We start from the raw sequence: 14922 nt of genomic DNA, 5'->3' as shown, positions 1-14922 counted from the left end.
TTGTGCAACATCTCTAAAGTTAGAAATATCCTGTCTCAGAGTGACGCTGAAAAACTAGTTCATGCATTTATTACTTCCAGGCTGGACGACTGTAATTCATTATTATCAGGATGTCCAAAAAACTCACTGAAAAGCCTTCAGCTGATCCAAAATGCTGCAGCAAGAGTCCTGACAGGGACTAGAAAGAGAGAGCAGATTTCTCCTGTTTTGGCTTCCCTTCATTGGCTTCCTGTTAAATCCAGAATTGAATTCAAAATCCTGCTCCTCACATACAAGGTCTTAAATAATCAGGCCCCATCTTATCTTAATGACCTTGTAGTACCATATCACCCTATTAGAGCGCTTCGCTCTCGCTCTGCAGGCCGACTTGTTGTTCCTAGAGTATTTAAAAGTAGAATGGGAGGCAGAGCCTTCAGTTTTCAGGCCCCTCTTCTGTGGAACCAGCTTCCAGTTTGGATTCAGGAGAGAGACACTATCTCTACTTTTAAGATTAGGCTTCGAACTTTCCTTTTTGCTAAAGCATATAGTTAGGGCTGGACCAGGTGACCCTGAATCCTCCCTTAGTTATGCTGCAATAGACGTAGGCTGCCGGGGGATTCCCATGATGCATTGAGTTTTTCCTTTCCAGTCACCTTTCTCACTCACTATGTATTAACAGACCTCTCTGCATTGAATCATATCTGTTATTAACCTCTGTCTCTCTTCCACAGCATGTCTTTATCCTGTCTTCCTTCTCTCACCCCAACCGGTCGCAGCAGATGGCCCCGCCCCTCCCTGAGCCTGGTTCTGCCGGAGGTTTCTTCCTGTTAAAAGGGAGTTTTTCCTTCCCACTGTCGCCAAAGTGCTTGCTCATTGGGGGTCATATGATTGTTGGGTTTTTCTCTGTATCTATGAAGCGCCTTGAGGCAACTTTTGTTGTGATTTGGCGCTATATAAATAAAATTGAATTGAAAATTGAATTGAATTGAACGTCTTGGACTCCCCGACCATCAGCACCGGCTCCCCTCAGGGCTGTGTTCTTTCTCCTCTGCTCTTCTCCCTGTACACCAACTGCTGCACTCCATACTGTATATAAATGCCACTTGTTTTGCACATATTCAACTCTGTATATTTTATATATTTTATTATTATTATTATTATTATTATTATTATTATTATTATTTTTACTATTTAATTTGTAAAAATGTGTACACACACACACACACACACACACACACACACACACACACACACACACACACACAGGAAAATATTTAGTATACACATCCAGAAATGCATACACTATTATATATTGTACATATATTTATTAGTTTCAGGTTGGCCATTCTTGTATTTTGCTCGTTTGTGTTGTTGTGTTTGCACATCTGTTGCTTGTGGGGCTCGCACACAAGAATTTCACTCGCATGTGCTGTGCCAGTGTGCCTGCACATGTGATGTGACAATAAAAGTGATTTGATTTGATTTGATTTGATTTGCTGCACCTCCACCCACCAGTCTGTCAAGCTAATCAAGTTTGCAGATGACACCACCGTTATTGGACTCATCTCGGACGGGGATGAGTCTGCCTACAGGAGGGAGGTTGAACGACTGGTGTCCTGGTGCAGCCACAACAACCTGGTGCTGAATGCCCAGAAGACAGTGGAGATTATTGTGGACTTCAGGAAGCACACAGCCCCACTCCCCCCATCATCCTGACTGACACCCTCATCACCTCTGTGGACTCATTCCGCTTCCTGGGTACCACCATCACCCAGGACCTGAAGTGGGAGCCCACCATCACCTCCGTCATTAAGAAAGCCCAGCAGAGGATGTACTTCCTGAGGCAGCTGAAGAAATTCAACCTGCCAACACGGACGATGATGCAATTCTACACTGCAATCATCGAGTCCATCCTCACCTCCTCCATCACCGTGTGGTACGCTGGAGCCACTATCAGGGACAAACAGAGACTGCAGCGTGTTGTGCGCTCTGCTGAGAAGGTGATTGGCTGCAGACTCCCATCTCTGCAGGACCTGTACACCTCCAGGACACTGGGCCGTGCAGCTCGGATCTCAGCTGACCCTTCTCACCCTGGACACAGTCTGTTTGACCTGCTCCCCTCAGGCAGGAGGCTCCGGTCCATTCGCACCAGAACCTCTCGCCATAAGAACAGTTTCTTCCCCTCTGCTGTTGAACACATGAACAATAACCGTATGACTGTTCCCACCACTAACACATGACCCTACGCTGTGTTCACTGCATCATTCCATGTTTGGCATTGATCACCACCTGCATTCATGTATATATCTATCTACTTAGCACTTTTAATTCTTATTCTTATTTTTATTTTTATATCTATTTAAGCGTTTATGACAGTATGTTTGCACTAAGCACCACAGCAATTTCCTAATGTTGTAAACCTGCTCAACATTTGGCAATAAAACCCTTTCTGATTCTGATTCTGATTCTGAAAAAATATGAAAACAAAAAGAAGATGCACATTCTCTGTGATATAGACCTGCATGAATAAACTTTCTGAATCCTTTATCATCCGCAACTGAAAATAGTTGTGGATGATTACTATACCTTTCTAATGTGACGTTGTTGTCCCTGGCTCTCTTTCTCTCTCTCTCCCTCCCGCTCTGTTCCTGTGCTACTGTGAGTGTAACTACCGCCCCTCCCCCCTCTTCCCAGCACAAAGCACAAGGCTCGCGTGCGGAGTGAAGCGGAAAAAAAGTGCGAGAGAGAGAGAGGGTGAGAGAAAGAAAAAATAAACCCACGACTCCCAATAAGGAGCCGGCTCGCGTCATTCACTTCAATGAGTCGGCTCTAAGAGCTGTTTCGTTCGCGACTGACACATCACTAGTTACACAGAATCGAGGAAGATTTGAAGCTGTTGTATAATGGTGTCAAAATCCAAACACGGAGGGGTGATATGGATTTGTTTGGTGCTGTTGTCTCAGTTTGTGGTGATACACTTGCACAACATGAGCTGGCCGGTTTTAAGGAATAAGTTGGATTTGCATATAGTAAGTGTAGGCATTGCGAATGTACCTTTGACGAAATGCAAATAAATTTTGATGAACAGAAGTTTTACTAAAGGGACAATAGAAAAACATATTAAAGAATGTTGCGAAATAGAAAAAGCTTCTTGAAATCAGCTCTGAGAGCCACCTATGGTTATGAACAGAAGAAGTAAGCTAATTGATTTTCCTGCATTTGACTTAATTCAGCAAACTCCACGAGATATAATGCACATCATTCTAGATGGTGTTGCGCCAATGGAAATTAAGTATGTGTTAAGCTATCTTCTTCTCTCTGGACAGCTTGAGTTGGATGTGTTCAATTCAGCCATGCAGAGTTTTCCATTGTCACCAATAGACATATGTGACAAACCCTGCTCCATCAGTGTCAGTACCCTGGCTTCTAATGACAATAAACTTAAACAGTCTTCAGGTCAAATGTTGATACTGTTAAAAATCATTCCTTTTCTGCTCAACACTATAGAGAAAAATGAATATGTCCAGTTTATTTTATTCAGATAGTTCAGGTTGTTTTTGCACCTGTTTTATCTGTACTGTGTATTAATACTGAAAAGTATGATTGAACATCATTTGAAACAGTTTAAGCAACTTTTTCCTGAGAATAATGTAACACCTAAGCAACATTACATGCTGCATCTTCCTGATCAAATTCTTCATTTGGGGCCTTTGGTAAGGTACATGTGCATGAGATTTGAAACCAAGCACTGTTTTTTTAAACAGTGGTCATCTAAACTGAACTTCAAAAATGTATACAAGTCTCTTGTGAACCATAATCACAGCTTTTTGAATGCTGTCAAAATGAAATGGGTACTCACCATCCAATTTTTGAACATAAAAAAGATTTGGGTCCTGTCTCTGAAGTTACAAACATGGAGTACATTACTGAAAAGATGAGAGGTTTTTTGGGAGTTTGTGGCATACAACATGGAGTCAAAGTAAAGTGGCTCATTCTTAATGGTAATAAGTACCTAAGTGAAAGATCTGTAATAATCACCAATACAAGTGACACAGTTCCTGTTTTTGGACTTATAAAAACATTTATGTGATAAACAGTTCATCATACTGTTTTGAATACCAGCTTTATGAGATTGCTGGCTTGAATTGAGATCTTTTGGCGTATGAAGTTGCAGTGCCCAATCTTGCCCAGGCAACAGAATTCATAGATGCTTTAAAGTTGGTTGATTATGCATTATATTATCTAGTCAATTTCAAAAGCAGTCTGTATGTTCCTATGTATGCACCCTGGACCCAGTGCAGGTGGTGGGAGACAGAAGGACTCTGGCCAAAATAACATCTCTGATGGACAGAGTCTCCCAGCCCATGCATGTAAATGTTGCTGAACTGCAGAGCTGCTTCAGTGACAGACTGCTGCATCCTCGATGCATGAAGGAGCGTTTCCGCAGGTCCTTCCTCCCTGCAGCTGTCAGACTGTACAATCAGAACTGCTCCCAACAAACATAGATGTTTACATCTGCGCTGTAACTGCAATAATTTAACCAACCGATTCGCACTACAACCTGGCTTTGCCTCTTATCTGTAGTTAATTTTATTTAATTTAATAACTGTACAGTACTCTGTTTATAGTAACCACTGTCCTTGATGTAAATATGTAAGAAAAAAATGTCTATGTTTCTGTTCCGTGTCCTGTGTGCTGTTTGTTTGTATATGTGTCTTTTTGGCTGCTGTTACAACCAAATTTCCCCTTGTGGGACAATTAAAGGATTATTCTATTCTATTCTATGTTCTGATAAAATATAAACTTGATGATGCAATGGCACTTAAATGTTAAAACACTGAAAGATAGGTGTTCAGTATATATTGCATGTAATTAGTTATTGTTCATGCTGTGGTAAGAATTTTATTGAAAACCTTGAAACAAGTTTTCTCTTCTGAAAATTATTAGTTGAGTATGCACCATATTGTCTAGTCAATTTCAAAGTATGTTCAGACAAAATATAAACTTGATGATGTAATGGCACTTAAAAGTTAAATGAACCACCACACTTAAAACATGTATGATGTTACACTGAATTTTGAATAGATGTGTCAATGTTGGTACAGCAAGTGTGAGTAGTTATTGGAAAACCTTGAAACAAGTTTTTCCTTCTAAAAATTATTCTGAAATATGCTGGATAATCTCAAATACAATCCTGTGAGATAATTTTGCCTAAAATGCATGCAAAACAACTATTTTTAAGATCTGGTAACTAAGTAAGAAATAATAGACATTTATTCTCTAAACAAGATTAAAATTCTACCATGTTCTGTTTTTGCTTAATATATTAGTCTCAAAACAAGAGGAAAAATACTTTTTGGCTAAATACAAGATTGCAAAACTTGGTAAGAACGACAATTTTTGCAGTTTGTGAAACCTTGTTTTATTATTTATTGCTGCAGTCAGTGGAACATTTATAGAATAATGATACATTTCATGGAAACAAGTTTGAACTGATTATATCTAAATGAATCTCTAAAATCAGCTCCAAACAAATCATTAAAGAAGAGCAGTTCTTCACTGTAGTGAGACAGGAAGTCAAAGTTTCTGGTTAAAACAAGTAGAAGAAGAAACATGGAGCTGATAAAGTGTAACATGAGTTTGTCATGAAGAGGCTTCCTGCTCTGCAGCAAACTGTTAACTTTAAGTTGGATTAAGGACAAAGCTCAGCTAACAACAACTTCCATTAACACACTGAGCGTTTCTTTGATCTGCAGTCAAACAGTTTAAAGTGTCACTACAATAGAAACTACAATAGAAACATCATTTTAATGCTGCGCTCAGTAACAGGACAGAAAGCCTACAGCAAACATTTCTACATGTTGCTAAAGTCCAGACTCCATTTCTGCTTTTGTTTCATCCAAACTTCCTCATAAAAGCATGCCTGCTCAGTTTCACATCACTTTCCTGAACTCAGTCTCAGATGATCGTCTCCACCACAAACAGCACAAATCTGCTGCTCCATAGTTCACAGTAACGGGCTCACAACTGCATCAACGAGACAGAGTGGAATCAGAACAGCAGCAGGTTTGAATGTATCTTTTCACTCTGATATTACAGGAACCTTGTTTATAGAAGTTTAGACTTAGACTTTCTCCTTATCATCTTTTGGATAGGATAATAAAAATTCCCTCATGATGTCATTTTTATCTCCATTTGAATTCATATTTTCAATGAAAGCCATTTAACAGTGTTAACATTGAAAATAAGTGATGTGCAAACAGAATGATCATTTCTGAGGCCACAGAGAGAAAAGAGGAGCACAAACACTGGCTGTGAGCTCACTTCTCATGTCAGCACTCATGAACTAGGAGAGACCAAACAGCCACTTCACAAATGTATGGCACAACATAGAAGAGCCACCTCCACGGGACAAGACTTGGCTGTCGATCTGCATCTAAAGGACAAAGGTTACTCTTTCGAGGATGCCAATGTTCACATTTTGGACAGAGAGGACAGATGGTTTGAAAGAGGAGTAAAAGAAGCCATCTATGTCCACTGTGAGCGACCATCTTTGAACAGAGGCGGTGGTTTATGACACCAACTGTCTATAATCCAGTTTTGAGATCCTTTCCAGACGCCTTAACGCCCACTCACATCCTGGGCCATCTGACCTCAGGAAATCGCATGATAGGGTGGGGCCAGGTTTCACAATGAGTTCACCCGAAACCTTGGCTGATTGTGATTAGGTAGAGGATCATTAGGGGGTCCATTGTCCCTCTTTGGTGGGTTACTCCCACAGGGCTTAAATCTGGGACTCCCCACCATTTGACCCTAGAACTGAAGAAGCTTCTCGGATGAGAGGTGAAACGTCTTCAAGCAACTTAAAGAAGTCCAGACGCTTTTCTTTCCAAGCTCCTTAGACTACGATGACCTGGATGACTGAGAACCTTCACAGACAAAATTTCTTTCATGTTACACATTATATAATGAGTCAGTCAAAGAGGCCAGATCCTCTTACTTCAATAATCTCATAAATTTTCATAAAAATAACCCAAGAATTCTATTTGATACTATCAACAGTATTGTTTCTCCTCCAACTCAGCATGCTGTGTTACTTTCTGATGAAGACTGTAGCACTTTCCTCAATTACGTTGTAAAGAAGATGATGGACTTGAGATCCAAAATCTCCTCAAGTGCCTCCCCCTATGAAGATGCCCCTTGTTGTCCCGGGTCGTTTACTTCTTTTTCTCCAATCACACTCAATGACTTAATTGCAGTAATAGGTAAAATGAAATCCTCATCATGCTCCTTAGATATATTACCTCCCTCTGTCCTGTCTGGGACTCTCACCAGCATTGGTCCCACACTACTATCCATCATCAACAATTCACTGAGGCAAGGCTGTGTCCCGTCCTATTTTAAACATGCTGAGGTAACCCCTCTGTTACAAAAACAGAATCTAGATCCTACCTCCCCTAGTAGTTATCGTCCTATTTCAAGATTGCCATTCATAAGTAAATTACTAGAAAAGATTGTAGAAAATCAGTTCAGGTTAGGGATGGGTATTGATAAGATTTTCACGATTCCGATTCCATTTTCGATTCTGTTTAACGATTCGATTCTTTATCGATTCTCTTATCGATTCTTATTTTTATAAAAGGAGAACACAAGTTCGATTAGCTTAGAACTTCGTTTTATATCTTCTCTTTGAACAAGATAGAAATTTAGGAGTAACATGGCCTTACAAACCCAACAGTGAGATCTTAAGAGATCCAGCCTACGGCTCTTCAATGGGGTGTCACAGGGTCCCCAGGAAAAAAAAATTGTAAATGTAAAATAATAAAATAAATATTCTTCTGTAGCAATAACAAAGTGTAACATAAATTATTCTGTAGCAATTACACAAGAATATCCAGTAATGTCCCTGCCTACAATTAAACACATTCACTTACCAAAGTGAAATCGAGGGCATCTGCTGTGGCAGCCTTTTAACACAAACTTAGTCACTGCTTGGTGACATTCGTCTATCCTGGCCTGAAAGGAGACGCTACCGGTAGACTGCAGCGAGAACTGCCAGCATCTGAGCCAGCCAGACTCTGTCTGTCTCTCTCATCATGGTCACCTAAATGCACAGTAATGGCAGGTTTGTAATAAGGCAGATTGCGCTAACATAATATGCACTGTTAGTTGATTATTTACGTGCCGCATTAACGGGAGAGGACGTGCAAACGTTACCGCTGCTGCTGGGTTGAGATTCACGAGTCCGGAGCGGATTTAAAAACACGACATTCATTTAAGGTCATCGCGTGTTTTGTGAGCAAATGCTTTTGCATATTCGTAGTGTTTCCTCCCTTAAATTAAATATCTACTTTGCAAGTAAGTTGCCCTGTTGTCATCCGTTCTCGTAAAGTATAATCACACTTTTGAGTGTTTGAGCCGCTTAGGCGCCGTGTTTCCTGCCAGATAAATGACGCTCCGCAACGCGGTGACGTCATTCGGGGCGACTGGAATCGATAAGGGAATCGTTTGCAAAAATGGCAAACAATTCCAAGGAATTGAAACAGTGGGAACCGGTTCTCAACAAGAACCGGGTTTCGATACCCATCCCTAGTTCAGGTCCTTACTATGCCGATTGCAGATCTTTGACCCTTTTCAGTCTGGCTTTCAAAAGCAGCACTCTACGGAGACCGCTCTCTTAAGGGTCTATAATGATCTACTAATGGCATCTGATGCAGGAAATTGTTCCGTGATCATTTTGCTAGATCTTAGCGCAGCCTTTGACACCATCGACCACAAAATCCTACTCAACAGGCTGAAGGTTCTGGCTGGTGTATCTGGCACCGCCTTAGACTGGTTTTCTTCCTACTTATCAGACAGGACCCTTTCCGTTAGGACTGATAGGTTCTCCTCTAACACTGCTGCCCTAACCTGTGGGGTTCCACAGGGTTCAGTTTTGGGTCCATTATTATTTTCTTTTTATATGCTTCCTTTAGCTGGCATTATTCAGTCTTTTAGTGACCTGTCTTATCATTTCTATGCCGATGACATTCAGCTGTATATGTCCTTTAAGCCTCATCAGCTGGATAGGCTGTCCACCCTAGTCCAGGCTTTAACTCAAATCTCTGATTGGCTTTCTAACAATTACCTTGTTTTAAACATGAATAAGACAGAGACCATGATCATAGCTCCTCCTGATCTATATTCTAAAATGAGTCCGGTCCTTGCCCCTTTCTGTTCTTCTGCTGAGCCAAATATTCGAAATCTTGGAGTAATATTTGACTCTTCTCTGGGCTTTGACTCACACGTAAAATCTCTGTCTCGTTCCTGTTTCTTTCATTTAAGGAATATTTCTAAACTGCGACATATGGTCTCCTTAGCTGAACTGGAAAAAATTGTCCATGCATTTGTGTCATCGCGTTTAGATTATTGTAATTCCCTGTTTACCAGCTTGGATAAATCATCTCTTTCTCGCCTCCAAGCTATACAAAACGCAGCAGCCAGACTACTAACTCGCTCTAGCAAGCGAGCTCACATCACTCCTATTTTATGTTCTTTACATTGGCTCCCAATAGATTTTAGAATTCGTTTTAAAATCATTGTTTTAACGTACAGAGCACTAAACAGCCCCAGATTATTTATCCAAGCTTCTCATAAAATACACTACTGCTTGCCGCCGAGTTTGTTGGTTGCTCCCAGAACACGTCTGAAGACGAAAGGGGGCGGAGCCTTTCAGTCTGTGGCACCAAGGCTGTGGAACAGTCTGCCTCTACAACTACGTTTGGTTGACTCTGTGGAATCCTTTAAAAAAACAGTTAAAAACTTTACTGTTTCAACAAGCTTTCTGTTGACCAATGCTTTTTACATTTTTATATTTTTAATTTACATTTAAACACTATATTGTGTATACTGTGCATTTTGCTATTTATCGTACCATTTATTTTAATCTCTGTGTGCAGCGCTTTGTGACTACCTGTCTATGAAAAGCGCTTAATAAATAAATTTTACTTACTTACCTACTTACTTATCAGTCTGTGAGCTGAAATCCTCTTTAGTGAAGACTGAATATAAACTAGTTTACACTAATGGACTCTCTGACACAAACAGCATGCCCAAGGTAATCACGCTGTCAGGGTTTCTGGGTCGTTGACCCAGTATTTTCAGTTCACATTCACTGTTTATCTACTGCCTGTTCCACTTCCTGTTTTATTGTGTTAGCCTTGGTCTGTGTGCATTATGTTCAGTCCTCTTCCCATTTATCATTAGTTCATTAGGTTCAGCTGTTCACTCACCTGTCTCCAATCGTTGTCATTGTAGTCATGTATTTAAGCCCTCTCTTCCCTTCAGCCCTTGTCGTGTCATTGATGTTATGTTGTCGTTTCCGCCTGCGTTCAGTCAGCCAGCCATTCAGTCAGTCAGTCCTTCATTCATTCAGTCAGTCGTCCAGCCAGCCAGCCATTTCCTACCTCTGTTCTGTTTGTTCACTCACTTAAAATCAGAATCCGAATCCGAATCCGAATCGTGTTTATTGGCCAAGTATATGCACAGACACATACAGGGAATTTGGTTCCGGCAGATGGTGGCTCACAAGCACAGCAATGTAAATCACACACACACACACACACACACACACACACACACACACACACATACACACACACACACACACACACACACGTGTCTATATACACACATTACACATACATACACATACATACACAAAGCTGTGTAAACCAACTATAAATAACGAATCTAAACTTATATACATAAAATACAGAAATGAAATGAGGTGGAATGAATACTACAGAATGTACATAAGGTGCAGTTGCAGTCTGGCAGTGGGAGCAGTGTGACAGGTCAATTGTTAAGAAGGGAGATAGCGAGGGGAAAGAAACTGTTCCTATGTCGGGTGGTCCTGGTCTGCAGGCTTCTGTACCGTCTGCCAGAGGGCAGCAGATCAAAAAGTCTGTGTGCAGGGTGTGAGGGGTCTGCGATGATTTTCCCTGCCCGTTTCCTGGTTCTTGAGAGGTACAGATCCTGGATGGAGGGCAGGGGCGTGCCGATGATCCTTTCTGCTGCCCGTACAGTCCGCTGCAGTCTGCTCCTGTCCTGTTTAGTGGCTGCTCCATACCAGACTGTGATGGAGGAGCACAGGACAGACTCAATGACCGCAGTGTAGAACTGGATCAGCAGCTCCTGTGGAAGACTGTACTTCCCCAGTTGTCTCAGGAAGTACATCCTCTGCTGGGTCTTTTTGAGGATGGAGTTGATGTTGGTCTCCCACTTCAGGTCCTGGGAGATGGTGGTACTCAGGAACTTGAAGTTCTTCACAGTCGACACAGGGCTGTCTGATATGGTGAGGGGGAGCAGAGTTGAGGGATGTCTCCTGAAGTCCACTGTCATCTCTACAGTCTTAAGAGTGTTCAGCTCCAGATTGTGCTGACTGCACCAGAGTACCAGCCGCTCAACTTCCTGCCGGTATGCAGACTCATCACCATCCTGAATGAGGCCAATGACAGTGGTGTCATCTGCAAACTTTAGGAGTTTGACAGCCGAGTTCTTGGAGGTGCAGTCGTTAGTGTAGAGGGAGAACAGTAGTGGTGAGAGGACACATCCTTGAGGGGCACCAATACTGAGGGACCGAGTTTCAGAGGTGATCTCCCCCAGCCTCACTTGTTGCTTTCTGTCTGTCAGGAAGCTGGTGATCCACTGACAGGTAGCTGGTGACACGCTGAGCTGGGAGAGTTTGGAGGAGAGAAGTTCAGGCACAATGGTGTTAAAAGCCGAACTAAAGTCCACAAACAGGACCCTGGCATAAGTTCCCGGGCGGTCAAGGTGTTGCAGGATGTAATGCAGCCCCATGTTCACTGCATCATCCACCGACCTGTTTGCCCGGTAGGCAAACTGCAGAGGGTCCAGCTGGTGGCCTGTAATGTCTTTCAGATGGGCTAACACCAGTTGTTCAAAGGATTTCATGACCACAGACGTCAAGGCGACAGGTCTGTAGTCATTCAGTCCTGTGATGGTGGGTTTCTTGGGAACAGGGATGATAGTGGAGCGTTTGAAGCAGGAGGGAACTTCACACAGCTCCAGGGATCTGTTGAAGATGCGAGTAAAGATGGGAGCCAGCTGTTCAGCACAGGTTTTGAGGCAGGAGGGTGAGACACCGTCTGGTCCGGGGGCTTTCCTGGGCTTCTGTTGAAAGCTGAATGTTCTAAAGCTAGACATTTTAAATGAGAATAAGAAAGAAAAGTATGTCTTTGTGCCCCCTTTTCCCTGTTAATGCCCTATCGGCCCCCCTGGCTAAACTTTGCTAGATCCGCCCCTGCACAGTTACCAGCCGTCAGCTACGTAGAAAAAGATCCTGGTGTAGAAAGTAATAGTAAATAAATTCTAACAACAGATTATCAAGGTTAAACGTGCTGCTGTTGTTCAGCCGCTGGTTTCCTCTTTCTGGTGCAAAGTGGGCCAAAAACAAACGAGAGACGGACTCATGACAGAAAAGCTGATCAGCTGATCATTGATCAGTTTCATGATTGAAGTAGCAGCAGGAGAGAGAGGGAGAGAGGGAGAGGCAGTCGCTCCATATATCGGTTGTTAAGCTTAATGCTGGAATGCTTTACAAACATTCAGAGATGAACTTACATGCTTGCTTTACTTTTCTCTGGGATAACTTTGTCAGAGATGAAATGCTGGGTTGTTAGCGAGGCTCCAAATGCTCAACCAGACTGCCGACTGTCACGGTTCTGGGTCAGTTTGACCCAGTATTTTGAGTTGTCATGTTTTTGCAGGTCTAGTTTAGTTCCATGTGTCATTTTCTGTCTGTCTCTCAGTGTCGAGTCTGCGTCTTTGTGTGATGGTTTCTTGTTCCTGTTTTATTGTGAAGGTCTGCGTCTCATGTGAGTGTGTGTGTGTGTGTGTATGTGTGTTCAGTTTTACCTCTGTCTCGTCTTGTTGATTACTCCCAGCTGTGTCCACCACCTGTGTGTAATTCCCCTGTGTTTCTCTGTGTGCATTTAAGTCGTGTCCTCTGTCATTGTAGTCGCTGGTCCGTCTGTGTATCCACCATGTCTCACCCGTGTGTTCTCCCTGCTGTCCATCGTCATTCTCCTCTGCTCGTTCTCATTCTTGTCCAGGTTTGTGCTCTGTAGTTTAGTTGTTTCCAGTCTAGTTCGTGCTCCATTTGCTGTTTGTCTATATTTATTTCGTATTTAATAAACCACCCTCACCCCTTTACAAGTGCCTGCTTTTGGATCCTCCTTTATTTCCCACACGGCTCATCGCACTCGCCGTGACAGTACGGACCAGCCCGATATGGATCCAGCGGCATTCACCCCACCCACGGAGCTTCTGGACATCATAACGAACTCTGCTTCAAAATTAATCAACCTGTGGCTAGAGCATGAGGGAGAAGCATTTCTCTACCTTCTGGAAGCCAGGCTACAACAGCTTATTTCCGATTATCCCTGGCTATTGGACTCACTGCACCCTCTGGTACAAAACTTCATTCTCCACGAACTACACCTCCACCCCCCCGCCGCTACTGCTCGCCCGCTCGCTTCAACGGAGGACGTGCCGTCCGTACCTCTGGAGGAGTTACCCGGCCCGTCGGAGCCGTCTCCACGGAGGAAGCGACGTTCGCGCCGCTGGCGCAGCACCCCACAGCCGGAGTTCAGAATGTCAGAGCAGCCGGCTGTGGTGAGTGAAAGGGACACTTTTGTTGACTCCGTTGCTTCTGTGACTGTTGTTTCTGGGGCAATTTTTTGTGTTTCTTCTGAGGATAACAATGATTTCTCACCCATGGCCATAGCTCCTAAGACTGCCTGTTCTGAACCCTCGTTCCATGTTTATGACCGTGTCCGCTCCATTGTCCCATCCTCACTTCCATCCCAGTCAAATGCCAGGCTTGTAACGCTGCCCTCAGTTCAGTCAGCATCCGCGCTGCCCTCAGTTCGTCAGCCACTCCACCACTTATTACGACTCCACTACAATCGTCTCCACTACCTGTAGGTCAGTCTGTAGCCGCATCGCTGCCTATTGCACTGTCGCCACCAGTTCAGCTGTCTGTCCGCTCGTTTACTCAGCCACCATCCTCACTGTCTCATTCAAAGCAGGGAACACACTTCACCACGATATCTGCTGGTTCTCTTAAGCTGGCCATGTCAGAGACAGTTGCTCCCTCTAGGGCCTCCCCAGAGGCTGGATGTCAGTCACCAGCCAACTCTGGACCGCTAGAGGTCAAGACGCCCCTAGAGGTCACCCGTCCGCCTCCGTCCTCTGCTGAGTGTATTTGGGAACACTTTCAGCCCTCCGAGGACTGCATCCCACTGTTGCTGCCTGAGTCAAGCCACTGTGCTGCTCAGCCCCAGCCAGTGTCCACACTGCCAGAGGTCTCCGTACCTGCTGTTTCAGTGTCTGTCTCCACTGGAGGGCCCGAGGAGCCCGTCCAGTCTCAAGCCACGTTAGCTGGGGGTTCAGGTGAACCCAGCCAGCGTCCTGCCTCATCGGCTGGAGGGCCAGAGTCGCCTGTCCGGTCTCAAGTCACGTCTGCTGGAGGGCCCGAGTCGCCCGTCCAGCTTCAGGTCTCGTCAGCTGGGGGTTCGGGAGAACCCAGCCAGCCTCAAGTCTTGTTAGCTGGAGGTTCCGAGGAGCCCGTCCAGCCTCATGTCACGTCTGCTGGAGGGCCCGAGTCGCCCGTCCAGCCTCAAGTCGCGTCTGCTGGAGGGCCCGAGTCGCCGTCCAGCCTCAAGTCGCGTCTGCTGGAGGGCCCGAGGCGCCGTCCAGCCTCAAGTCGCGTCTGCTGGAGGGCCCGAGTCGCCCGTCCAGCCTCAAGTCGCGTCTGCTGGAGGGCCCGAGTCGCCGTCCAGCCTCAAGTCGCGTCTGCGTCTGCTGGAGGGCCCGAGTCGCCCGTCCAGCCTCAAGTCCCGTCTGCTGGAGGGCCCGAGCCGCCCGTCCAGCTTCAAG

General features: G+C 44.2%; 1 protein-coding gene across 1 annotated transcript in view; it reads left to right on the top strand.

Annotated features, from left to right (window-relative positions):
* Nucleotides 1–5964: 5964 nt before the first annotated feature.
* The window catches only part of LOC146563394 (NACHT, LRR and PYD domains-containing protein 3-like), a 73891-nt gene continuing 64933 nt past the window's right edge, over nt 5965–14922 (top strand). The window contains exon 1 of the mRNA XM_085290467.1: nt 5965–6045. The gene's annotated coding sequence lies outside the window, so the exon portion shown is untranslated. The remainder of the gene's footprint in view (nt 6046–14922) is intronic.

This window comes from Mchenga conophoros, linkage group LG11, assembly GCF_057382185.1.
Source record: "Mchenga conophoros isolate Kocher_MC1m ecotype Shallow Benthic linkage group LG11, M_conophoros_male_GT1.1, whole genome shotgun sequence".
Classification (NCBI taxonomy): Eukaryota; Metazoa; Chordata; class Actinopteri; order Cichliformes; family Cichlidae; genus Mchenga; species Mchenga conophoros.
This window is presented reverse-complemented; position numbering and strand designations above follow the sequence as displayed.